Genomic DNA, 22,130 nt, shown 5'->3' on the forward strand with positions numbered 1-22,130 from the left:
CAATTACTGGAAGAAGGCTATGATAATAGTTGGGATATTCACCAATCTGATTACAGTTCAGGCTCCCTCTCCACTATTGCTAGGAGTCTTAGCTGGGGTCATCCTTGTCTATTCTTGGAAATTTCCCTAGCACCAGGTGTCTGTCTAACATCATAGTGGTTCTCTCTATCAAGATCTCTCCCTCATTGCTCTTCTCCTCCATCCCTCTCTCCCTTGACCATCCCATTCCTTCAACTTTTCATCTCTCATCCCCTCCCTTTTACTGCACCGCCTTACCCCAAGTTTATCTGGGGGATCTCATCTAATTCCCCTTCCCTAGGCAATCCATATGTCCCTTTTAGGTTCTCTTCTTACCCTAGCTTCTCTGGGTCTCTAAATTGTAGTCTGATTATCCTTTGCTTTATATCTAATATCCACTTATGAGTGAGTACATACTATGTTTGTCTTTCTGAGTCTGGGTTACCTCACTCAGGATGGTTTTTTTCTAATTCCATCCATTTGCCGGCAGATTTCATGATATCATTTTTTACAATTGAATAATACTCCATTGTGTAAATGTATCACATCTTCTTTATCCATTCTTCAGTTGAAGGGCATCTAAGTTGTTTCCAGGTTCTGCCTATTACAAATAAAGCTGCTATGAACATAGTTGAGCAAGTGTCCTTGTGATTTGATTGAGCATCCTTTGGAAATATTCCTAGGAGTAGTATCACTGGGTCTTGAGGTAGATTGATTCCCAATTTTCTGAGAAACCACCATACTGACTTCCAAATGGCTGTACAACTTTGCATTTCTATCAACAGTGGAGGAGTGATCCCTGGCTTCACATCCTCTCTAACATAAGCTGTCCTCAGTACTATTGATCTTAGTCATCCTGACTGGCGTAAGATGCTATCTCAGAGTCATTCTTATTTGCATTTCCCTGGTGATTAAGTATGTTGAACAATTCCTTAAATGTCTTTCAGCTATTTGAGATTCTTCTACTGAGAATTCTCTGTTTAGCTCTGCACCCCATTTTAAATTGGATTATTTTGTATTTTGATGTCTAGTTTCTTGTGTTTTTTATAGATTTTGTAGATCAGCCCTCTGTCAGATATGTGGTTGGTGAAGGTCTTTTCCCATTCTGTAGGCTGTCATTTTGTATAGCTAAAACAATCCTGTATAATAAAGGAAGTTCTGGAGGTATCACCAGCCCTGAATTCAAATTCTACTATAGAGCTATAGTAATAAAAATGGCTTGCTATTGGGATAAAAACAGACAGGTGGACCAATGGAAACAAATTGAAGACCCTGACATTAATCCACACACCTATGAACACATGATTTTTGACAAAGAAGCCAAAATGGTACGGTGGAAAACAGAAAGCATCATTAACAAATAGTGCTAGCCTAACTGGATGCCAACATGTAAAAGACTGCAAATTGATCCATATCTATCACCATGCACAAAACTCAAGTCCAAATGGATCAAGGATCATCAGTTACATTGAACCTGATAGAAGAGAAAGTGGGAAGTAGCCTTGAATGTATTGGCACAGGAGACCACTTTCTAAATATAACACCAGTAGCACAGACACTGAGAGCAACAATCGATAAAGGGTACCTCCTGAAACTGAAAAACTTCTGTAAGGGAAAGGATACAGTAAATAAAATAAAATTACAGTTTAATGCCGGTCTTAATGGTGATGTATACTGCAAGAGTCTCCATGAAAGAGAAAAGTAGTTCTAGGCTTAACTTCTTAAATCCTAGCTCTTCCACTCACTACAAAACATTGAATAGGACACCCCCCCCACAATCTGTCAGATAGTAGTACATGTACGAAATAATGCATGTCAAGTGGTTTATGCAATGCTAGACACATCGTAAATGCTCTCAAACTGGTGGCTGTTATTCTCATTGTCTAGCCTCTTGCAAGATAAAATCATTCTACTGCCAGCTCAAAATCTCTTAAGATTTCTCCCTATTATTTTAAAAGCAAAGTTCAACTCACTCCTGTAAAGTCCTTCTGCATTTGAAGGCCGTGTAATCTGGGCATTCCCTCCCTCTAAACGCTCACAGCCACTTCTCAAATCAGCAGTGCACCAGAGAAGTCACACTCGTGAGCTATTATTTTTTCCACAGGTTCCCAAAGCAAGGAGAAAACAGCAATGTCTGCTCTGCTAATTTTGTGGAGCTGCATCTTCAGCTTTCCAGGACAGGTCATTTACCCTTCCATCAGCGCTCTTTCTGGAGCAGCAGCTGACTCCCTGGGAATCTCGTATACCATAGAAGACATAGAAGACATCTCTTGGTCCTTATGACAGGTGACCACAGGCCCTGGGTGCTGCATGGCGGATCTGATGGGAGCTGCATGAGTTCAATAGTGCGGATGCTCCATGGTCTCATCTTCCCTCAGTTTCCCATCTGCATATCACTACAATGCTTTTTTTCCCACATGGACCTTGTCCACTGGGCTTCAAGTGGTAATATTCAAGTGGTAATAAATAGTTTCATAAATGCAAAGGAAACCTCTGATTATAATGCAGTCATGCAGATAAAAATCCACTTGGGTGGTCAGAGGTGACACACATCTCTGCTCCTGGTATGAGGTTTCCATTAGCCTTCTCACCTACTCTAAAATGGCACCAATGTAGTCAGACGTGCCCAAAGTTGTCCAAAACAACTGAAAATTATCAGGGTTTCTTCAAGATAATTAATGATGGTTGCGTAGCAATTTTCTCAAAAATTGATACATTCCATCTGCCAGGGACATTTATTCGGACAGTAAAGAAACAACTAAAAATAACCTCAGGAAGTACCTGGAACAGATGAGATTCACAAGGCTCCTCCCTCCCAAAAAAAATAGATAGGAAATATTGTTGCAAGTCGTTCTCAGACAAGACAAGCTGTAAAGATTCTCAGGAAGCCAAACTGCCTAGAAGAAGCAAGTGCAAACAGAGCTGCCTGGAAGGGGCTCAGACCAACTGAGCCACCTGGAAACCATACTCTCCAACACATTGAGCTCCTTGCAGGCTATGCACTGGTGCCCAGGATTTGTGAACTGTCACCATGTTAGAGTGGGCCTTTGTAATGCAGCTGTCTTTGAGTCGTTTCTCCACCTATAAGTAATCCCACATTCATATTCCTGCAAGTAACTCCAATAAGACTCATTGATCCACCAATTTGGGCTTTGGTCTTTACTGGGATCCCCTCCTGGGGTGAGATTTTGGTGCTGCTTTTCCCCAGGAAAAGTTGTCACACAACATGGTATATCTTAAGGGTATGCCTTATCCTGAAATATTATATGACAAGAGTAAATCATCCTATTAATTAAATTTATTAATTATTTCATTTAAACAGGATCTCATGCAGTTCAATATGCCCTCAAATTTTCTATTTGGCCACGAATGACCTTGAAGTCTTTATCCTCCTGCTTCTACCAAAGTGCTAAGCTTACTAACATGAATCAAACCCAGGGCTTCATGAATGTAAGGGAAACACTTGATGAGTCGAACTAAAACCCCAGGCTTAACAATAGTGAATTTAAGCAGTTTATAAATGAATAAACAATCTATTTGTACATGGCTAGAGATTTTTTTATTAATATCTAAACCAGACTTTCGTGGATCACAATTTTAAGCAATAGGAATGATCTGGATGATGTGGAACTAGATGATGGATGTTAGAATAAACACTCTGAAGATCAGTCTGACACCAGGACAATGGCTGTACTGCAGGGCAAAAAGATCATTGTGCTGGTCACTGTCTATTATTTCCCTTCCTACTGATTCTTCTTCCTTCTGCTCAGGGTCCCAAAAGGCTAACCTTCACTGATTGCTAACACTGATTGCTGGTGAGTGTTTTGTTGTGTTTGACCAAAGAGAAACAGAATTAAGAAAAAGAGGAGAGAATGCACAGACTATTTCTTCCAAGCTCCTGCTTAGTCCAAACTCAGGAGCACATTTCCTATCAGACAACTCTCCAAGACCCTGGCTCTCATTGTCGCACCTCCCCTTGCTCTTCTAGGCTTATGGGTTAGCAATGGCTCCTAATCAGTCTTAATTGGGCATCAATAAAATGCAATAGAAAATGGGAAAGCATGTACAGTTGGTAAAATGTGCAGAGAAGAGAGAGACCAAACATTCTCCAGGATAAGGAAAGTTGTGACCCAGTAGCAGCAACACTTATTATTAGAAGGGCTGGGTATACTAACTGGATCAAGAAGAGTATCCAGAGTCTATTTGACTTACAGACGTGGGTCTCTGAAAGCCGGTCATTTGATTCATTTGACTTTCGTTGCCTCATTTTAAACATTCTTTGTTTGTTTGTTTGTAAAAAAAAAAAAAGTTCTTAAATCAACAGAGATGATTCAATTTCCTCCTTAGAAGAGAACTACATAAAAGCAGTAGACCTGGAAGAAAAATCAGTTGTGATAGTGACAAGGAAATATTGAGGTATCTTCGAGGTAACTACAGAATCTTTCTTGGGTAACTGGGTACCAGATACTTGAATGTCACCAAAAAACACCAAGCTTTAAAATTCTTGTGTTGCAAATATACAAAGCTTGAAATTCATAGACCACAGAGGGTGAGTTTTAATATTTATTTTATTATTATTTATTTATGTATATACATGCACTCTGTGTATGTGTATGTGCCTGCCATTTCCCCCACTCTAGAGTTTTAGAGAAAAGTTTATTATAGTCATAGGTGAGAGCTTGTAAGAGAGGGAGGGGAAGAAGGAGAGAGAGCATAGATATGCTAGTCCAGAGACTTTTTAAAGGACTTATGGAAAAATGTGGTTTGAGGTATAGAGAGAAGGATGATCTGGTCAACCAGTTGGCCCAACAAAGTTAGATACTTCTTCTCAGGATCAGATATGATCACATGCAGCCTTATGGCAGAGGTGCCCATTTAGGAGATAACAAAGGCACAAGAACTGGAACCCTCTTCCAGAATTCGTGATCTACAGCAAGGATATTATTGTTGGAGATATTGTCCCTGTCCTACCTGACTAATTTGTGTCTCCATCATTACAGTAGAAGTTAAAATGTCCACGTCCTAATATTTACATACTACATCCCTTTCTCTCTTGAGTGCAGGTAGGACCTGCGACTTATTTTTCACCTTTGAAATATGTCAAGGTAAGAGAACATTTGTTTAATGATTTTTCTACATTAGTGACACCATCTTGGTAAGTAAGAGCCTTGGTCCTTGGCTGGCTTTGATGTAGTAGCCATGTCAGGAAGTCAAAGAACAAAAAGTAGCCCTCAACTGACAGACAACAAGAAACTGAGTCCCATAGGCTCAAAAATATGAATTTGGCCAGCAACCATGTAATTATAAAAGCATATAGATTCCAAACCGAATTTCAGATGGGACAGTAGCCCTGGCTGATACCTAGGTTACAGTCTCACAAGACTCTGAAACAGTGACTGTAACTTTTTCATGACAAGAGGCCTAGGCCCCAGACAGTCAGGGCAATCACTGCTAAAACATGGGTTTGTGCCTTTAAGCCTGATCATACAGTCTGAATCAGGCTATGCCACTCTGCAAACCCCACCTTCTTCCGGGGGCATTGGGTACAAGGCAGAAATGTGGGGGTATTAAAGACAAAGGTCCCAAATTTCCATAGTTCTACTCAGCCTCCAGTTTCTCTCTCTGCCCATGCTCAGATGAAAGCCTTGATTGGATATAAGGGATCACATGAATACCTAAGTACCCGAGGCTGCTTGGAAGGATCAGCAACCCTGACCTTGGCTCTGGTGATGGGACTGTTTGGCCTCGACCCAGCTGAAGCTCAGGGCTGAAAGGTGATCACCAAGTGTAGCTCTGTCAACGAGTGATCAGCTTCCCCCATGGCCCTGGATAAGTGGAATAAACAAGTAATTTCACACTCTGTTAGAGCCCGGGATTAATAGGGCCAGATTATCAATACATTTTCCATGGCCTATTTAAATCCTCTTTGTTGCCTTTCATACAACACCCCGGTTTTACAGAGACTGATGTCTGCTGAGAATTATTTTGATGAAAGCTGACATTTGGCCAATTTTAGAAGTAAATTATAATTGTCCTTTCACTCAGATAATTTAAGGTATAAAAAAACCTACCACTTCAGCATACCCACAGTCTCTTACAGGACAGACTGATCCCGGAACTTAATTAGTTTCTGAATGAGTCGCAAACAACACCAAGACAATAGAGAGCTCAAGAGGGAAGGAAATCAGCTGGAGTTCACCAGGGACCCAATTGAGCAGAGCTTGTCCCAAGACCATTAAAAATAAGTGCATAATCACTGTTCAGCTTGCCATGGCATTATTTAGCCTTTTAAATATCGCAGCAAATCCAAGGAAGGCAGGGGTGCTGGATGTCACCACCATGCAAGCTTTCAATCTCAGTTTAAGAAATTCATGAAGCATCTTCCAGGTATGTCGGGTGGCAGTGGAGGCCAGGAACACCTAGGTCACCCAGAGACCAGCCAAGTCAGTAATAGATCTATTCTCAGTTGTAAGAAGCAAGCACTCTTAGGACACTGGAGGAGGAAGTGGTGTGAACAAGACGAAGCAATCTGTCTGACTGGAGGCTCCATTCTGAACAATGCTCCTTAGACCTAACCTGATCATGAGTGGGTAAATGTGCTTGCCTCTACGCCTGTTGGTTTGAGCTTGATCCCCAGCCCTACATGATGGAAAGAGAGAATAACATTCCAAATCCCAGTGTTCCCATACCCATGCTAATGCATTTGTAAACACACACACACACACACAACTTATATTACATATTATATATATATATTATGTATAATATATTTTATATACATATAATATATTAATCATAGGGTTTGGCAAAGGCTCAGTCAGTAAAGTGCTTGCTGTGCAAGCATGACAACCTCAGCTGATCATCCAGAACTCATGTAGAAAAGCCAGGCTCAGTGACTTGTAATTATAGTACCAGTATTAAGGAATTAGACACAAAAGTATCCTTAGAATTTGCTGGCCAGCCAGCCCAATCATATCAGCAAGCTCCAGGTTCATTGAGAGACCTTGTCTCAAAAAAGTAAGGGGGAGAGTAACTGAGGAAGGCACTTTTTGACACGTGAACTATACACACACACACACACACACACACACACACACACACAGATCCCTGTCCTTGTTTCTCTCTGTGTGTCTCTGTCTCCCTTTCTCTTCTCTTCCCATCCTCCCTTCTCCACTCTTTCTCCTCCCTCTCCATCTCTCCAAACCAGACATCTATTCAACAAAGCAAACTACCCTGGAGGTTGCTTCTCTTCAGATACCACACTCATACAAAGGTACACATGGGTACAGGTGTGAGCACAGATCTCACATTAGAGGGTGAGTGTTTGAATCCCTGCTCCATAGTTCACTAGCCCTGTGACGTTGAGCGATTCACTTGAAGCTGGGCCTCTGATTTGCCATCTTTCAGATGAAGGCAATAGTCTTTTGTAGTCTTTAGGATTTAATGAATGAATTCACATAGAGTTCTCAGCAGAGTACCTGGGCCATAGGGAATGTTTTAATATTTAATAGGATTACTGTTGATTTTAATCACACCACTAAGCCCATGTAACATTTATCAAACCCTTACATATTTGCCAAGCATTCAGCAATTAAGTCATCAGATCATCAGGATAATGCTGCGGTGGTTTTCTGTGTAAGAGGCCCATTTCCCAGGGAAGACAACGTAGCTTAGAGAAGGATAAACCCTGCACACAGCTACCTGGCCACAAAGCAATAAGATAAAACAAACGCAAACCTAGCAACTGTTCAGGGCTGGAGTCAGGGTCTTCAACCACTCTGTTTATGGCCTCTCCTAGGCTTAGATGTTTAGGATGCTTCAAAGAAGTGGAGACTTAAACCATACACCTCTCAAATTCTCTTGATTTACTTGGTGCCCTTGGATGTCATAGGTCATCTTCTCTCCATCTCTTCCCTAAACTTCCTGCACAGTCACGAAAGCTCACAATCAACTGTAGCTCTAGGTCAGGAAATCCAACCCCCTCTTCTGGCTTCTTCAGACACAAGGTTCACAGACATACATGCAAGCAAAAATGCTCACACACATAAAGTAAAAATAAATACATCTTTGAAAATTAGAAAAGCAGTGACTCAAGGTATTATAAAAACAATGTGTTTGGAGTAAGGCTTCACCACAGCCCCTGACATCTCTATATCCAAAAAGTCTGGAATGTTTGGGTAGAAAGTTCCATTCCAAGCCCCCTTCCCTGGGGTCTCAGTCCAGACTCCACCTCTGAGAAAGTCCGCCAAACAATGACCCCTCCTCAAAGATGCTCAAGGCCACTCCCACAGGGTATTTAAACTGCCCCCCCCAGAGAACAAACACATGGTTTGCCAGTCTTCCTTCCCCATCTCCTCTCTGAGGGCCTGGAAGGCCACCCAGGAGCACTGGCATCCATTAAACCTGGGCTTTTCTAATTTGGTTATATTTGGTCTGATTTGGATTATTGTATCAGCAGAGAGATTTATCAGGGTGCAAAAACTTTTCATTTGGAGGTCCCACCAAGGGGGTTTGTTTATCCCACCAGTCCAGGGCCATGTGTTGGAAAGCACCCTCCCTTGCACTATTCTCTGTCAAGCTAAGATAGGCTTCATCTGGGTAAATTCTGAGTTCCAAATCATTGCCTTAGGGGCCCAGAGCCTCATGCGGTTTTCGGGCCAAACTGTAGAAGTCGAGGCCATACCAGGGACCAGACATGACCCGGCAAGGACCTGCCTTATTCTGGGGAGACAAGGGTCTGCCTTGTCCCTGTAGGGTTCCTTCATCAGGAGACATCCTTTCAAGGAATTCCCACACCCCTCTGGTTTTTTGACCCAAAGTCTATCGCAGTGGATGCATTGCACTAGGTTTTGAGTCCCGAGTCCTGGCATAAACTTAAAAAAAGGAACACTTATGATTCAAGGCCTGATCTCTAAATCCCCTTGGACTTCTTTTTACCAAAGTATCTTTTTAAATTGGGGCTATCTGACACCTTACATCCCTTAATGCCTAAAAAATTTTGCTGACATAAAACAAACAAGCCCCCATATGCCCATGGTTTCTGGATGCTATTCTCCCATTTCAAACCATCGAGTCGCTCAGAATCTCGGCTGCTTCAGCGCGCGCCCAGAGAGACTGCTCAGAATCTCAACTTCTTCCGCGCATGCCCAGAGAGACCGCCGCAGCGGCCCGGGGTGCAAGAGACTCCGATTTGGGGCCGGTTCTCGGCAAAGCCCCACGTTGGGCGCCAATTGTACCCGCACAAAATAAATGCAATGCAGATATCAAAGAATATTTACCACTTTAATGATAAACTTACAGAACCAAAGTTCCAGCGTAGTACAGGTAGGGAGGAAAAGAGAGCGAGCCGCCTCTCCGTGCACCCATTTATTGGCAGGCATTCGCCCGAGGCAAACCCCGCCCTCTAAAGGGGGCTGTCTTAGCCCTACACTTAATGGGACCACTTGTGTGCTTGCCTGGCTTCTGCAGCCTAAACCAGGATTTTAAGTTGGTCAACTGATACAGGTTCCTATGAAAGATTTGTTTATCTGTCTGTTAAAATAATGTGGCCACAGCGTGCTTGTTTTATGTCTGTGTTTCCACAGTATGCTTCGTTTATGTCTCTGTGTGTATGTGTACTTGTTTTAAAATCTGTAAAACTTGTAACTCTAGATTACAACTCTGGAAAAATACAAACACATGGACAGCTGTCATTTTGACCTCAGCACCATTTTTGGTAAGAGTACTCACATGTGCTGGACCTATTAAGGAGATGTCCTGCCTCCAATATTATTTGACTTACTAAAATATTCCTTCTACTCTTCTTGCCTCTACTAGCATTGGTAAGCTGTAACTGACTGGGTAAATTATATGTCTTAATTTAACTCATGTCTAATTTATATATATCTGACAGATAATAGTACCTAACTCCCAAATGCTGTTAGAGATCTGAGAATATGGCATTTAACAAAAGCGCTTCTTCTGACATAGGGCCATGCCAGCTCCTGCAGCATCCTATAGCTCCTCCAAGAAGATACATGGTTGCAAAAGACCTTCTGCCTAGAGACTTGCCTTTGAGTATGGCAAAGCCACCCACACAGCAAAAAGCTGCCTTCCACCTCATCAGTTTCCTAGATACTACACTGGGGAATCAATCGTCTCATCCTGCCAAGACAGGTAGACTAAATCCTACCCCCCACACAGGAAAATCTTTGGGCCTACTGGGCTCAGCAGCTAAAGGCAAGTACTGCTTCTAAGACTGATGTTTACCAAAGACAATGGAGAGACTTGAGATTGCCTGTCTCATTTCTGCTCATTTATTCCTCTTAGATTTGTCTAATGGCATTTGATAACTTAGGACAGTAGTAAAAAAAAATGTAGACCGGTGTACCTCTTTCACAGGCCTCATAGTCCAAAATTAAAAGATTTCAGATGTATCTTCAGAAGTCTAATTATCTTCTAAATTGTTCATGCCTTTTAACCTAAAGTCATAGCCTTTTGCTATGATACCAAAATGTAAATCTATTCCAGTTGTCTTATAGATACCTGAAGGTTCTTAAAAAGAAATTCTGCTGCTTTATCAAGGAATCTGGTCTGGTAAAAACTAATAGTCTCCAGAGCCAATTTTAACCCCACCCATTTTCACGCATATTTTACAGGTCATTCCTGCTGTCTAGGCCCAAACCAACCATAAGCCTCCTCCCCTAGGAGTTATCTCAGTTCAGACTCCACCTCTGAGAAAGCCCACCAAACAATGATTAAGAAAACAGCTTTTGAAACAAATCAACATCACTTCCTGATAAAATTCCTGAGGAAACTAGTTACAAAAAAATAAACTATTATAGTAAAAACTATAGATGCCAGACTCATAGTCAATATTATACTCAATGGGGAAAAATCTTAAAAATTCCCTGTAAAATCTGCAGGCAGAAGATGTTTGTTCTCATTTATTTTTTATAGTGCTTGACAAAATGCTATAGCCAGATGATAGGACAAAGGAAAGAAAGGGGGAAAAAAAGAAGTTCAATTATTTCTATTTTCACATGATGTGATCCTATAGTTAAAATCCCCAAAGAATTAGAGAGTGTTTGAGATTTGATCTGATAAATATTTTCAGCAAAGTAGCAAGATACAAACTCAATGTATGAAAGCCAGTAGCTTTTTTATTTACCAATAATGAACCTGCTGAGAAAGAAATCAAGAACTAAATCACATTCATAAAGGCCCCCAAAAGAATCAAATGTGAGGAACAAACCTATCCAAGGTCATGAAGTAACTACATGGTAGAAATATAAAACACTAAGGAAAGAAACTGCAGGCTTCTCCAGTTGTCAGGAAGACTTCCCATGCTCACAGACTGCAGCATTGGTATTGCCAAAATGACCATATTGCCAAGGTGATATACAGAGTCAAGCTAATCCCCATCAAAACACCAAGGACATTCCTCCCAATGCTTATAGAAAGCAGGAAAGATCCCAAATAGTCAACACGTCTGAGCAAAAAGAGTAAAGCTAGAGCTACCACAATATTGAATTCCAACTGTATTGAAATCGGTAGCTTAAAAGCAGACACGCAGGGAAATGGTAGGCAGAAGTGAACCTAGGAACAAACCCAAGAAACTACAAAGACAGAAATACCAAATGCATATGTTGGAGAAAGCAGAGCCTCTTTGGACAAATGGTGCTGATGCTGAGAAGAGTAGATGTCAACTACTGCAATGAAACCCTTATTCTTACCTTACACAGAAATCAACTCAAAATATGGACCAAAAGTTTGCTAAGACAGAAATTTAGAGATGACAGCGGGATATCACTTCAGGATTTAGAAGGGCCAATGACTTTCTGAATAGAAATCCAGCAGTTTAACATGCATCAGAAAGAGTTGACAGATGGAGTCGCAACCAACTAAAATACACTGTGTAGGGAAGGAAACAACATTGAAGACAAAGCCCACAGAATGGGGAAACACAATATCTTGCAAGGTGTTCATGTTCAAAATGTGTAAAAATGTCAAAATAAAGAATCTGGAACTGACGGTCAGGGTTAAGAACACTAACTGCTTTCTTGAAGGACCTAAGTTCAATTCCCAGTAGGTCCATGGCAGCTCACAACAATCTCTGACTTCAATTCCAAGAGATGTAGCATCCTCTTCTAGACTTTGTCAGCACCAGGCCTACATGTGGTGCACAGAAACAAGCAATACAATTAACAAATAGAAAATAAATTTTAAAAATACTTCTCAGGATAAGAAGAACAAATAGGCAATACATACATGAAAAAAAATGTTCAACACACTAAGCCATTATGGAAAGGCAAATTAGAAATACATGGGCATTCTGGTTCACCGCAGTCAAAATGGTTATCATGGAGGGGAAAGTCGGAGATGAAGGCTTATATATTGTTGGTCTGAATGTAAATTAGTACAACCACTATGGAAATCAATATGAAGGTTTTGAAAGAAAGAAAGAAAAGGGAGAGAGAAAGAAGAAAGGGAGGGAGAAAGAGATGGAGGGACAAGGGGAGAGAGGGGGGAAAGAAAGAAGGAAAGAAGGAAAGTTAAAATTAGAAGTACAAGATGTCTTAGCTATTATCAGCCCTGTTATAAAGCCAAAGTCACCATACCAAAGAGATATCTGCATATCTATTTTACTGTGACAGCTACTCCCATACCCAAGCAGTGAGATCTAGATGTTTATCAAGAAATAAAAGAATATGTGGTTTATACACACAAATGATTATTATTCAGGCACAAAGAACTAGACACCATCATATTAAGTTAAATAAGCCAGACTGAGAAAGAATCTGAAAGAAAAACTATGTTTTATTTTTTTTCTCATAGGTGAAATCTAGGAGCGGGGGCAAAGTAGAATAGAGACAACCGAGAAAGAGGAAGGAGTCAGAGGAAGGCTGAGGGAATAAGAGACAATTATAGCGGGGATAAATCAAAGAATTATATGAGTATTATGAAAACATAATGAAACCCAGTGTTTTGTACAACTGAAATGCAATGATAAATTGTTTGATCAGGAAAAAAGTCTTGCTTTTTCTAGCTAATACTATTAACTATATAAATTATAACTATATTATATTGATAATAACTGATAAAAAGGAGAAACTGTGCAAGTATTGTCTCATTTTGGCATTGACACACTCTTTTGAGATAGGCACTGTCAACCTTATTTTACAGAAGTGCATAATGGGGCACAAATGGTTGGTTCACTTCCAGTCCATCACCACAGCTGGCACCTGCCAGAGCCAAGAATTTAGCTCATGACTAGTAAATCCTGAAACGCATAGTTTTTTTTTTTAACAAATCATTTTATATAAAGTGACTAATTTTTCTAACAATTTCTTTCCAGGTCATAAAAGACAACATTCAATGTTGTGTGATATTAATAAATATTTAGGGTGTGACGTGTGCATTCCTGATATTGTAATTTAGCATTCCTTAAAAATGCATTTTCCTGAGGCTGCAGAAATAATTCAGAGGTGAAGAGATTCATGTGCTGCTCCTGTAAAGGACCTGTGTTTGATTCCTAGCAAGCATGCGGCACTCAGCAAATGTCTGTAACTCCAATTCCAGAGGATCCAGTGTCCCCTTCCAACCTCTGCGGGCACTGAATGTACACAACACACAAACATACAATCAGGTAAAACACCCATGTAAAGAAAAATAAATTAAATTTCTAAATTCACTTTTTTCTATCCAGTTAGTCTCGAAGCAGCTCAAGTCATCACCCAAGCCCACTTGCAGGGTAACTCCAACAAATCAGGGACTCTGAGAACCTAGGGTTCCTGCTGCAATTTTCCCAAATACTAAACATGATAAATCACAGGTGGAGAAGCTGCACTATGCAAGAAACAGGAAAGTACAAGCCACGTGAGTCACACAGGGATATGATTTCAATTACACAAATTGACAATTATGAAAATTGGTATGGGCATTCAAAACTGACAATATGCACATAGAATTTTTTTCTGGAATATCCTATACCCACATGATTCAAGTATGAGAAAATCATTTTTTTTAGCCATTTCCTGAAATTTCTTATGGGAACCAATAGAGAGACCAAAGAGAAAGGCAGAGTCCTCTTCCTGAGAAACACCATTCTTGGGGAAATATGCAAAAGGAATCTGATGTATTGATGCTCTCAGGAAACTCTGGGCATATAATTTGGGCTCTATCAGTGAGTCACACAGATGAGATTTTTCTAGAAAGCAATTATGTCCATTGCATCACATTCATATTAATTTCGTAGTACTTAAATGTCAGCCATTCTTAGGAGAACTAACTGCGTGCATAAATGTAACCAGATAATTATAAAGGCTGACAGAAACTTTCAGAGGGAAAATTTCAACTAAACACCAAGGGAAATAATAAGAATGTATGTCTCCTCCCTGCCACAGTCCCTCCTTTTCATATTATGTCAAAGGCAACTCTAGTTCCGGAATGAGACGGAAAAAGCAAATCCCAATGATGTTTCATTATTGTGGCTCTAAAACCATTTCCTCCTGTTTCTCAGGCAACTAAATTTAACCAGTAGGAAGATCAAACCCTAGCTTTCTTTTGTTCCGTTATTCTCCCTTTTTAATATAATCATGTGCTGAGTCTTTCGGCAAATGCCATGTTAACAGGAAGCTGGGGGCTCAAAAGACGAATTTGAGGTTTCTCGTCTCAGACATGAGATACGCTCAAAAGAAAAAAAAAGAGCAAGATTATTTTTGTATTCAACAAGAGATGTTACAGACAGCAGATGAAGCCAGAAGCCAATTTCCTGGAGAGACTGCAATGGAGGGGTCGTGTACAGCTTCTACTCTTTCTCATTTAGAGCCTGCTTCGTCTGCTTTTAATTATATCCTAGCATTAACGAGCTTTTGCTTTGGAAGCAGAGCACAACATGGAGTGTTTAGGGAAAGAGAAGAGACGGGGTAGATTTTTTTTTTATTTAATACAGAAAGAAATGCCTTTTCAGTATATGGAGCACAGTCTCCGGGTTGGCGCTGTCCAACAAAAATACATGTGATCATCTATGCCTGCTCGGATCAATGTAGCAGCCACCAGCTACAGGTGGCGCTTGGGCAACTAGTACAGCTGAGGAAATAGATTTGTAATTTATGTCAACTTAGGTTTAAATTACCACCTGTGCTAATGACTACTGCATACGATATGTAGTGTGCTTAGCATTTGGGCTACTATTGGTGACTTTTTTTCCCCCATGTAAACAAGAATCATGAGAGACATCAATATTCCATTATTTGGTATAAATCAGATTCAGAAGTTCTAAAGGACATAGGCAAAGGTTGATTCCTGCCATTCCCTTGGTTGCCAAAAGTCCTGTGTGGAGATAGATGCATGGGAAAACTTCACCTGATTGACTCACAGTGGTTGGAACAAAGATGGGACAGCTCATGCAGAAAAAAAACTAGGTACAATATTGAAACAAATTTTCTTGAACTTTAATCTCCAACGGACAGTGATATTTCTGTCTAAAGTTTCAAAATAGGTCTAGGGAAATGGTTCAGTGGGTAAAATGCTTGCTATGCAATCACAAGGACATGAGTCTGTAACACCACATAAAAGCCAGGTAACACACCAAAAACCCTTGCACTGTGAAATGTACAAAGACGGATCTTGGGTTTGCTGGAATGAGCTTTAGGTTCAGTGAGAGACCCTGCCTTAAAAGGTAAGACAGAGAAGCAATTGAGGAAGAATTCACTATGTAAATTTTTTACCTCCAAACTGAACTACATGAGTGAGTACATCAGCACATACACACATACATGCACATGTGAATTCAAACCACACATTCACACACAGAAAGAGAGAGGGAGAGACAGTGATGAAGCTTGGACTTTCTGAGGAGTTACTGGCAATAGGACCAGGACCAGAATCTATCCCTGGTGCATGAGCTAGCTTGTTGGAACACATTCCCCATGGTGGGATGCCATGCTCAGTCTTAATGCAGGGTGGAAGGTCTTGGTCCTGCCCCAACTTAATGTACCCGACTTTGTTGACTCCACATTGGAGCCCTTTCCCGGTGGGAGGAATAGATGGGGAGGGAGGTTGGGGGGAAGGCGAGGAGGGGTAGGAGGAGGGGTGGGAGGGAGAACTGTGGTTGAAATGTAAAATTAAATTAAAAAAATAAATATTATGAATTTTAAAAAGAGAAAAATAAAGAGAGTTCAAAATGACAGAACATCAGTTTTCACGTCAAATGGGCTTCCTGGAGCATTTATTGATTAAAACAGACTTCTGCTGGCCATGGTGGCTCATACCTTTAATCCCAGCACTCAAGAGGTAGAGGCAGGTGGCTCTCTGTGAGTGTAAGTTCAGCCTGATCTACAGAGGGAGTTCTAGGACATACAGGCAATACCAAGAAACCCTGTCTTGGCAAAACAAAACAAAAACTGATGATGACAACAACAACAACAAAACCCAGAGACTTCTGGAGTGGAAGAGAAAGTGGGTTTAAAGGAAGGACGTGTTAGAGGCCGGCATCATGGTCATCTCAGAGATCCATCAAATTCCGAGTCTCATGAACACATGGGCAACATTTATGGAAGAGGCGAGTCACAGAAGATGGAGAGGGGGGTACCTGGATATCCATGAGCACACGTGGACACATGACTTCCTGGTACAAGGGTATCTACCTGGTGAGATGCATCCCCTTGGAAGCAGGTGAGACCTGTGCCATGACAGGAGATCAGCAGCGATGATCAGAAAAGGCAGAGATTCCCTACTAGCATGGGGAAATTTCAGGAGCCTGTGACAGAGGGGCAGGTGCTGACTGAATTAATTAAGCTCGTGTGCCTACACACAATTTAGTGTGCAGCCTCAAATGAAGAAGTTTAGCCAGTGCCATGAGCTGGGTAGCTGAGAGGTCTTTGCCCCTCTAATCCTCATCAACTATGAAGAGAATTCAAGAATGTACATGAAGCCCCATGGTCTCTGCTGCGAGCCCAGACTAGAGAAACAAGTGACAAGTGGCAGGGGACAATGGGAGTGGGCAACAGTGACACCAAAGCTGTACTGTTCCAAGAGGCTTGGTTGCCTCCTCTCGGGACTATGACACTTCATCCTGAGGGTTACAGTAGTAAACTGATGATAGTTCTACTGTGTAAATGACAACAAGAGAGCACTCAGAAAATCTATGAAAAAATGTTCAGTCTTGGGTCAGAAATAGAGGAATCACATTTTAAAACTCAACATCTTCCTTTCCTTAGACTTCACATCTAAGTTTGATGCTCACTGTATTTGAGACTGTCAGTGCTGGAAGTCTGAGAATGTTAGAGCTCCTTCATTCATTCATAAAATATTTATTGAACACTTCAAGAATGTGCTGAGAACCATGCTGAGTGCTGGGAGACATGAAGATGAAAAGATGGGGCTGCCACCTTCATGGTACTAACAGGCCGGTGGGGGAAATGACAGGAGAACAAATATCTACAATAGATACATTTTGCTTGCTCTACCGTCTGCTGCATTCTCGTTAAAACAGACACCGAGAGACTTAGAACGCAGCTCTAACACTGCAAAGGAAAATCTATGCACGTGGAATTCCCCATGTTTCCCACAGAGCAGCTATAAAGCCGATGCTGGAACAGGAACCAGAGAGTATTCTCAAAAGGAAATTGCAGAGTTTATAGCTTCAAGTAGGTTTGTTCAAAGCAGGATATTTCTGTAATCAATATGTGAGCCTCTAAAAACAGCAGTGAGGTATATAAAATTCTGCAAATTATTTAATCATAGAAAAACTCCACCAGATACATTATAATATAAATAATTAAGACACAGACAAAATAGTATTAAAAACAGTAAAGGTTGACGTGTCATGGGCAGAGGCATATTGTATTTGAGAATATCTCTCATATTTTTTAATGTTTCTTTTTAAAATAAAATATTCTTGCTAATTCACTGAGAACTTCATACATGAATACTATGTAGTCTAATCATACTCAGCTCTCACTCTCTCCCCTAACTCCTCCCAGATCCACCCTCTACCCCACCTGACCCCCACGGTGGTCATTTGAATTAGAATGCCCTCCACAGGCTCATATATCTAAATACTTGGTTCCCAGTTGGTGAAACTATTTGGGAAGGATTAGGAGGTGTGGCCTCACCAGAGGAAGTGTGTCACTAGGGGTGTGCATTGAGGTTTCAAAATTCATGTCATTCCCAGTTAATTCTCTCTCTCTCTCTCTCTCTCTCTCTCTCTCTCTCTCTCTCTCTCTCTCTCTGTCCTGTGTCTGTGGATCAGGATACAAGCAAAGCTCTCAGCTACTACTCCAGTGCCATGCCTGCCTGATGCCATGATCCCCATCATGAGCATGGACTCTAACCGTCTGGAATCATGAGTCTCAATAAACTCTTTTCTAAGTTGCCTTGGTTATGGTGTCTCTTCATAGCAATGGAAAAGTAACTAAGATACCCCAAACTCTCTATCCCCTTATTTGTTTTTACTATACATATTTCAATGTATATATATATAGTCCATTTTGAGTTACCCTTAACCTCAGGGATCCATTGGAGCATCATACACCTACCAAGGGTCACATTCTTAAGGAAAACTGAGTCTCCCTCTCCCAGTAACCATCAACTGTCAATAGCTCCTTAACTAGGGGTGGGATCATTCTTCCATGCCAGAATGTTCATTGAGTTGATCTTGTGTAGATGATTGAAGCCGCTGTGAGTTCACAAGTGCAAGGGTACTGTCGTGTTCAGAAGATACTGCTTCATTCTGGTTTTCTTCAGCCTCTGGCTCTTTTTGATGTTTTGTGTTTTTAGACAAGGCCATTTACGTAGCCCTGGTTTTCCTGGAATTCATTGTGTAGAACCAGCTGACCTCAAACTCATGGAGATCTGCCTACCTCTGCCACATAAGTTCTGGGATCAAAGATTATGGGTGTGACACCCATATGTCTCAATGCCTGGCAACCTCTGGCTCTTATAATCTTTCTGCCCCTCTTCTGAGATGATTTCTAAGTCATCCAGGGAAAGGATGTGATATAGATGTCTCGTGTGGCTGAGCACTTCACAGATACTTATTGTCTATACATTGACCAGCTGTGAGTTTCTATATTAACCACCATCCAGTACACAAAGAAACTTCAAGTATTTCTTACCCTTGTCATGTATGTTCACAGGATTGTGTTAAGATTTTTGTGCATATGAAAAGTTCTTATTTATTCATACATTCATGCCCCAATATTAACCTTTTGACAATGTCCATTCTTGATGGACATTGATTAATCTATGTCCGTATGGTCCTTGTTTATAGTTCCCTCAAACAAGTTATCACATATCTAATCTATTGGCCTCCATGTCTATAAAAGTCCTGGTGGTTAAAGAGCAAAGACTATCCAGTGACTCAAAGTATAACAGACTAGAATTGAAGTTTCCAAATCCATACAGTGAAAGATCTTCTGGTGGCAGGGAACTTTCAAAACCAGTAGTTTCAGTTATTACTAAAGAAGAGATTTCTAAGTCAGAAAGAAAAGACTGGTATAGATAAGAAAGTAATAACTATCCAGCAGCCTTTCTTATTCCCGGAGCAGCAGCAGGTGCTCTCAACTGAGTCATGACCACCATGTTGGAAAACAGAAGAGGGATTTCTGAAGCTAATTCCAAGAGCTTAGCCTGATTTTGGAAAAGCTAAGATGACAAAAAAAACAACAATACATATGATGTTCACCCCACAAATGCCCCAAACAATATGCTGTATCTAAAAGCAATAATTGTTTACATCATTGCATGATGAAGCAGGATGGAGTTGAAGAACATTATAGAACCATAGACTTTAGTTTGTGTTGGGATTTCCCAGTGGTGCTACAATTTTCCTTAGTTTGAGTTTTCTCACTCTAAAAACAACATCAATAATACTTGCTTCTCAGGCTACTGTGGGGATTAGAGGAGATAATAGAGCAATTACAAAACCAAGCATAATAATCAACACAGTAGACTGTCTAAAAATATTATTTCTATTTTCATTGCTCCTGTACTGTGCTACAGATCACAGCAAATTTCAAATTATGTCTGTAATTTTCGAATCACGTAAGAGCTATGATTTAAAGATAAATCATTGTGATAAACTAAGATTCTAAATTTAAAAATCCATTAGTGTTAAACGTTATTAACATATTTTTATTTGAACCAAACATTTAGAACAACCAGTTTCAATTATAAGTTAAAAGTGTTTTATTGGATACGTATGACTTGTTTATAAGAATTTGCTTTGAAAATTATAAAATAGTTAGCTTCATTCTTACTTAAGGGTCAGAATGTAATACAATTAAAAAGCCTGGTATGATTTCGCTAATTATTATTGTTTAACACTCAGTTCAGTACGTACTTCTGTATGAAATTCTTAAAACTATAGCAAATAAACAACTAAAGCCTATTGTAAGACTATCCTCTAATAGGACAAAGGAAACAACGGTTAAAGTGCAACAGACAGGTAGATGGGAAGACTGTCTGTGTAAATCCCTTTTAACAAGTATCTCATCTACTCACTCAGCACAGACACAGCGAGGCACAGCCACCGTCTTCTTCTGCTAAGCAGTGTGCTTCGGGGGTAAGGATGAGAAAGGCAGTGTGTGACGCTGCCCTTTTCCATGCCAGTTGGACTAACGAAGCAGCCCAGGCAGTGAAGCAACATTACCAAAGCAGCTGCCGTCAGTTAGGTGCTACTGAAAACAATCGCTGAAGAATGATCAGGGTTTGTCAAAGACTTTATGTGCACAGGCAAGATGGCTCAGTGGGTGACAGTGCTTGCTGCCGAGCCTGACAACCCAAGTGTGATCTCTGGAACGCACACAGTGGAGGAAAAGAACCAACTCCTGGAAGTTATCCTGTGACCTCAATACATTCACACACTCACACACACACACACACACACACACACACACACACAAAGTAACTAAGATGCAACAAAACATTTTTAAAGCTGTATTAGTCTGTGGCGATTTGGGCATTTTGCACTACAACATGGTTTAGTTTTCCCTGATTATGATAACCTTGCTCTCTTTTGAATCAAACAAAATGTGCGGGTATGCTGGCTTCTGTCGCTTAACCTCGTCAGGTGAAGGTCTTCTGGGATCCTTTATCTGCAGTGACAACCAAGTACTCACGAGTGGCCATTCCTAGAATGGCTTTGAAGTAGAAGGGTGCCTCAGAATCCAATTCTTATTTTTCATTAATCCACACCTTAAATCCCTCTGATCTCTCTTCCAGTTTCTCTGCTACCAGTAGCTAAGCACCTGTCACTTAGCATCAAAGACATATCTGTCCTTGGATGTTACCTCAAGTACCATTCACAGAAAATCAACTATTCCTTTAAATGCAACTGATATTTTGTAATACTCCTCATACATAAAATAAATCAAGATTATGGGCGAAAAAATAGAAACTATTAATAAAGCACGAAGGAAGCAGATTCATTTATTATTTTACTATTTAAATAAAAAACAGTCATTACTTTGGTATATATTATTATTCTTTTCTATGCTTGTGTGTTTTAAAAGGAGTTGAGGTCTGTATGTAGTTCCCTCTGCTTTTTAACCTAATCATGTATTAAAGAACACTTTTTAAACATGAATATGAATAACTAATATTCTTTAACAAAATTTATTCAGCTAACCTATTTTCCTTGCCTATTTTTTTATTTCAATGTGTTTCTAACTTAAATATACTGTAATTGCATGCATATTATTTATATTTATCAGTGCCCCAAAGATATATTGGGCATTAGCTTTGAAATACCAATTTAAATTGCTTAAAGCAATATAAATACCAATTTAAATTGCTTTGTGGTTATCAGTGGCAATCAGGGACCATCTGGCCCAGAGACTCCAAGAGACTAGTGTTTAAGATCCAACAGGACCAAAGAAATTTTGGGGGGAAAATGGTGTCTCAATGTGTGAGCAGCTCATGCCCTCTGAGCCTCATGTCCTAATTTTTTTTTCTAATCATCGTTTCTCCACCAGTGAAAGGTCAAAAATGAAGACAAAGAGACCAGAGACCAAGTTAGCTGTCTCAATTCATCTCCCAACTCAATAGACCAAAAACATTTTAACAACTCCTTCGGTCCAGGGCAATTTGGTGGAAGGGGAGATCTGAGAAGAAGCATCTGGGTCAAC

General features: G+C 40.4%; 1 protein-coding gene across 4 annotated transcripts in view; it reads right to left on the reverse strand.

Annotated features, from left to right (window-relative positions):
* Positions 1-22,130, reverse strand: part of Cpne4 (copine 4) — a 457,031-nt gene that overhangs the window by 331,308 nt on the left and 103,593 nt on the right. The window lies entirely within an intron of this gene.

This window comes from Microtus pennsylvanicus, chromosome 3 (genome assembly GCF_037038515.1).
Source record: "Microtus pennsylvanicus isolate mMicPen1 chromosome 3, mMicPen1.hap1, whole genome shotgun sequence".
Classification (NCBI taxonomy): Eukaryota; Metazoa; Chordata; class Mammalia; order Rodentia; family Cricetidae; genus Microtus; species Microtus pennsylvanicus.